Source organism: Lipotes vexillifer, unplaced genomic scaffold, assembly GCF_000442215.2.
Source record: "Lipotes vexillifer unplaced genomic scaffold, Lipotes_vexillifer_v1.1 scaffold25, whole genome shotgun sequence".
In the NCBI taxonomy this organism is placed as follows: domain Eukaryota; kingdom Metazoa; phylum Chordata; class Mammalia; order Artiodactyla; family Lipotidae; genus Lipotes; species Lipotes vexillifer.
Genome location: NW_006792881.1, coordinates 1,961,659 through 1,968,074, shown reverse-complemented (window position 1 = coordinate 1,968,074; position 6,416 = coordinate 1,961,659). Strand labels below are relative to the sequence as shown.

General features: G+C 33.1%; 1 protein-coding gene across 1 annotated transcript in view; it reads left to right on the top strand.

Annotated features, from left to right (window-relative positions):
* The window catches only part of ARID4A (AT-rich interaction domain 4A), a 59,001-nt gene that overhangs the window by 7,933 nt on the left and 44,652 nt on the right, over positions 1 to 6,416 (top strand). The gene's annotated exons all lie outside the window — the stretch shown is intronic.

Genomic DNA, 6,416 nt, shown 5'->3' with positions numbered 1-6,416 from the left:
CCCGTTGTGGAGCACAGGCTCCGGACACGCAGGCTCAGGGGCCATGGCTCATGGGCCCAGCTCCTCCGCGGCATGTGGGATCTTCCCGGACCGGGGCATGAACCCGTGTCCCCTGCATCAGCAGGTGGACTCTCAACCACTGCGCCACCAAGGAAGCCCTGAACTATATATTTTTAGGAGGCTTGATTGTGACTGTTGATAGTTGTTAGAGATTTAAAAACTAAGCTTAAAATTAACTGTTAGATTTTAAGTGGATACAATTTTGCTATATTAAACAAAGCAGTGGTAAAAATTACAGGAGTTGATGTGTGCAGAATCATGGGAAATAATATGATGCATGTTTGAATACTAACATGCATCCTATTTGGTGCCCAATATCAAGGTTACATTCACAATACTAGTGAAGTTTTACTTACATAATGCTTACACTTCTGCATCAGCAATATTTTTCAGGTTTTCACATTTTGGATTTTCTGCACCCCAGAATAATCCTTCAATTATGAATAGCAATCTCTGTCCTTTACCTGAATGGCACTTTAGTATTGATGAAAACTAGTTGCTACTGAGCATTCTCTGTGGTGATTTTCTTTGATAGATAATAACAGAAGAAATTGAATAATTCTTGTTCTCAAAGAGCTTAGAATCTTAATTGCATATGGTTCATATATTAAGCATGAGTGTACATAAGAATCACTTGGTGCTCATTTGAAAAAACAAGGATTTGAGGACCCCAAATCTCTCTAATTTAGTAGGTCTGGGATGGCAACCCAAGAATCTTTCTTTTTTATAAGCACATTGGCTGAATCTAATGCAGTTAGTACACACTTAGAAAAACAGACCACATTTGTAGAAACAGACCACATTTGTAGAAACAGACCAATTAGGGGAGAAGAATCCGAAATACTTAAGATTTTTGCATCTGTGTAATGAGACAGTCACCAAAAAATTTTAAGATGTTAAGAGGCATTATTCTCTTAAGTATACTCCGTATAGCACTCTGCTATAAAGAATGTTTAGGTATTGAAGGATGTAGGCCACATAAAGAGTGATCCTTATTAAAAGATGGCAAAATAAAATGTGTGATCTCTCACAGGTCACGAACTTTCTATAATTTTCTTTAATTGAGTGACTACTTAATTGCTCTTTTCTGGATTTTTTCTTGATTTCTAATTCCTAGCAAAGTGTTATGTAGGTAGAATCAGAAAGTATTCAAAGTATTGTTAATAGTCTCGATGTTTCTTGATTTTAAAAGAACTTGGAATTGTGTCAGGCTCTTAAAAATGAAACAAAAGGGGATACCATACTGCTGATTTGGATTAAATAGGAGTTATAATTATCAGTGATCAAAAGTTATCTAAGAAACTGTTATTAACTCCTTATATAATATAGGTATTAATTTTTCATATTATAGCTGAATGACCAATTTTGAAAAAGATTATGGATCTAATATAACTCAGTTAAAAAAATCTAATAATACCTTGCCCTCCAATGTTGAACAACAAATAGCACCAGTTCATGGATTTTTATGTTTTTTGAGACTTTGAAATATTTCCCCTTCCTATCATAAAACAATGCTTCCTAGCAGTTTATTCATTTGGCAGTTCTTTTCCTTGCATTAAAGATAAGGAATCTGGGCTTCCCTGGTGGCGCAGTGGTTGGGAGTCCGCCTGCCGATGCAGGGGACGCGGGTTCGTGCCCCGGTCTGGGAGGATCCCACGTGCTGCGTGAGCTGTGGCTGCTGGGCCTGCGCGTCCGGAGCCTGTGCTCCGCGATGGGAGGGGCCACAACAGTGAGAGGCCTGCGTACCGCAAAAAACCAAAACAAAACAAAACAAAAAAAAAAAAAAAAAAAAAAAAGATAAGGAATCTGTAATGTATGGAAGTGTATTGTTATCTGTCCAGCCATTCAGAAGATACCAAAATTGGGATTAGAATTCATATCTCCACTTGAATGTTGCCTTTAATTCCTGACAAATATAACTGTCAGTAAGACATTCTAAAACTGTTCTTCTTTTGCTTTATTAGAATATAAAAATAACACATTGTATTTGAAAAATAAGAAAACTGTAAAGGAGAAAGTTGCTTTTAATTTAAATAATTTATATATAAATGTACGTAAACACATACATCATATATCAAGTTTAACACTAAAATATTTTCGATCATTGATATATTGTGACAAATGCTTTTTAAGTTTCTGGATTTTTTTCGTACCTTCTTATTATTTTGCACATCAGTTTTATCAGATCTCATGGAAATTCTAAGTTAAAGGAGTAGAGGAGGGTTACATTAACCTGGTGAATGGACTGACTTTTGTAGAATGTGCTGTAGGCTTATAAGGCTTTTAATTTGATTAGAACTGCTTATGACGAATGTTGTTATAACCAGAATCAACCACAAAATGTTTTCAAAGCCAAATGGTTATTCCCCTGACTAGAAAATCATTCATTAAGAAAAAAAGTACTGAGTAACAAATCTATTTAGTCCTGTGATAGGCTTTAACCCATTGTTTAAATAGCCTTCTGTAAGACTTAACATTCTCATGATATTTTGTTAACATAATTATACATTTGAATGTTAAATTTCTTAAATTTCCAGATTCCTGAAGTTTTTGATCTTAGCTGCTGAGGGTCTTCTATAGTTATCACAGATGATTTTATGAGCAACAGAACTATTGGTTTTACCTAGGGTATGCATATATTTTTAATTTTAAAGTTTTTACTGTATCACATGAAATGTTTTATTAATTGTTACCGGTATAAACAGATATAACAATAATACTTATTTTCACCAAGTCAGAATTCTTTTTTTTTGTCTATTTTTTATTAATAAGATAAAGTTTGAGAGTTTTAAAAAAATTAATTTTTATTATTGAAATATAGTTGATTTACAGTGTTGTGTTAATTTCTGCTGTATAGCAAAGTGATTCAGTTAGACATATGTATACATTCTTTTTCATATACTTTTCTATTATGGTTTATCACAGGATATTGAATATAGTTCCCTGTTCTATACAGTAGGACCTTGTTGTTTATCAAGTCAGAATTCTTAACTCTCTTCCCAGTGTTCATTTTATGCCTCTGTTTCTTACCTGTTTGTTAATTCATTTTGATCCCCCCCTTAACTAAATTGTAGCTCATAGATGAACCTTCTAATTCTCAATTTCTTTATCTATAAAAGGAAGATAGTGATATCTAACCCTATGTGAGGATTAGGGCATAGTAGAAGCTTAATAAGTAATAGCCAATTGTATCTTTGGATAGATAAAGTTAATTTAATGTTGTTATTATCTTATTATTCTCCAGCATCTAACAGTGCTATGATAACAGGTAAATCTTTTGTATTTAGTAGTTAGATTAGATCCCTTTTACTTTTGTTTCTTTGAATTCTAACAGTTTAGGGTCAGGCTTTGTATATTTGTTTCCATTAGCATTATTTTGTCTAGTATGATTAATGTTATAGAGAGAGTCTTAGCTTTGTCATTGTCCTCAAATTAGGTTTTAGAATTTATATATAATATACTAACAGAGATACAACTTTTGTAGTATCTGCTCTCTTGCACTCAGTGAATGATCTATTCAGATGCCATTTTTGGCAAGTATAAGACATTTCATATCTTATAATTACTAAATCTTTATACTCTGACTTTTTTTTCTCTTGGTGTGCTGTAGTATACACCTTGAACCAAAAATAAGCTTAATATATTATACACACACCAGTTAATTATTTCACTCTTATCAAAATGCCAGAGTCAGTGTTCAATGCCTTCAAATTATGTGTTCTTTAAGATGATATTTCTAGCATGGAAGTTATAGAGGAAACTTTTTGTTTTTGGCCGCACCGTGTGGCGTGTGAGATCTTAGTTCCCCGAACTGGGATTGAACCTGGGCTCTTGGCAGTGAGCGTGCAGAGTCCTAACCACTGGACTGCCAGGGAATTCCCTAGAGGAAGCTTTTTTTTAATAAATTTATTTTATTTATTTATTTATCTATTTATTTTTGGCTGCGTTGGGTCTTCCTTGCAGTGTGTGGGCTTCTCATTGCAGTGGGTTCTCTTGTTGTGGAGCACGGGCTCTAGGCGCACGGTTTCAGTAGTTGTGGCTTGTGGGCTCTAGAGCACAGGCTCAGTAGTTGTGGTGCATGGGCTTAGTTGCTACGCGGCATGCGGGATCTTCCCAGCCCAGGGCTCAAATCAGTGTCCCCTGCATTGGCAGGTGGATTATTAACCACTGCGCCATCAGGGAAGCCCTAGATGGAACTTCTTAATGATTTTGATAATCAGGGATGTCATGATTAATGAGGTCCACTATGTTGTTAAGTTTTCTGTTTGTCTTTCAGAAAATTTTGAGAAGTTATATGGCTCAACAAACTTGTATAAAGTACTCAAATACATACCTTTGTATAGTTTTATGAATTAAAAAAAATTCTTAAAAAAATTTTTTTAAGAGAAACAGAAAATTCTGTTTCTCTTTGTTCACTTGAAGTTGGAAGGGGTTCGGTTCCTGTGAAAAAATGTAAAAGGGTTATTTGTACCACAATTGACTTTGGTCCTTAACCTTATTTCTAACCATGGTAAAATTGTGTTGAAGTGAGATTAATTTTTTCCTTCAAAAATCTGATATATTTTCAAGGTGAATATTTTTTAAAAAACAAGAACTCAGAATGTTAAATTGTTGAAATTTCTCATCAGAGCATTTTGATTTGGGGCTGCCATTGATTAATAATAAAACCTTGTGGAAAAGATTTTGTTGCATAAATTTGATATTAGTGATTTGTCTTATATTCTCATTTTCCTTCCTCACATCTCCACCACTTAAATGTGGTGTATATAGTGTATATGTGCATGTCCAGTGTCACCATCTTTGGTATTGTAGGCATTAAGGAAAATTGGAACTTTTAAGTTTTATTCTTTAGCATACTTATGGACATTAATAATAACATGAAAAATTGGTATGATAATTTCATTATTTTGAATTTTTTTTTCATTATTTGAATTTTTCAAAGAGCAGTGGTTTATCAGACTCAGTGACACCATATAAATCATAATTGTGATACAAATGTTTAAAGCAGTGTTAATCAAGTGTAGATTAGTGATGTAATTGTTGGAGGATGTTGTGTTTTCTCCTGTCATTGTGTCTGCAGGTGGTCATTAATTTCTGCACCATTGACAGTGTATAACACAGATGATTTTGCGGAATTATTATGGTTCTTTAAATATGTGCACCAGGAGCTTTTAATATTCTCTGCATTGTCTCCTGCATGTAAGAGAATCTAAACTAGGTGTCTTTAGTCTAAGAGAAGGAACTGACTGAGGTGGATAAATATTGAAGAAGTTGAGTACTCTTACATAGTTAAGTTTCAGCGATGAAAAAAGTTTATGATTCAAAGGCAAAGTTTTTGCTAATAAAGCAGCCCTTTAAAAAAAATTCAGGATTTTAATTATATAGGTAACAAGGTAAAGATTTTAAGATATTAAATCAAGATAATGTAGAATTTTCCTTTCTTAACATTAATCTATTCTGTTAAATTGGAAAAACATTAAAAAATTGAAAAACATGTAGAATTATAAAAATTAGGATTAAATCTTAAAATAATAGTCACTTTTGCTTATGTATGCTTTCCTGTGTATGTGCTTTTTCCATAATATTTATAAACATTTGTTGATGTGTATATGCATTTTAAGTATCAGAGGTAAGGATTCTGTCTTCTTGTATTTTATTTTTTCATAATGCTGGGCATCAGGTATCTTCTGAGAAAATTTTCTTTGTGAATATTAGATGGTAAAATCAGAGTACCTTTCTAGAAAATTAAACCTTAGGGAGGGTGGAAGGGAGGGAGACGCAAGAGGGAAGAGATATGGGAACATATGTATATGTGTAACTGATTCACTTTGTTATAAAGCAGAAACTAACACACCATTGTAAAGCAATTATGCTCCAATAAAGATGTAAAAAAAAAAACCTTTAAAATTATCAAAATAATATATATAGCTAGATATATGAAGAGCATTGGTGGTAAATTGTTAAATTCCTTGCCCCCATTTTCTTGAAATATTTACACATAGTTTCCAAGTAGTATGATTTCTTTTAAATGTAGTAGAAATAAAAACTTGAGAAAGCTTCTGTGCAATTATGACTTATTTTTTAGAATTAAAAAAATTCTCTTTCTGGTGTTTCAACTTTTATTTCTAAATTTCTTGCATCCTCCTCTAGCAAAAGAAACAAGTTGAATCTTATGACTTTAGAATTTGGCAGCCAGTACTTCTGTTGTATTAGGTTATCATGCAAATAAGTAGAAGCAGTAGAATGAACCAACAGCATTACGAGCAGTCAGACAGTTTCTGGACATTAGAGATACTCCATTGATACGTGTTGCGAAAAAACCCATAATACTTCTTTTTTTTTTTTTTCTTTTTTTT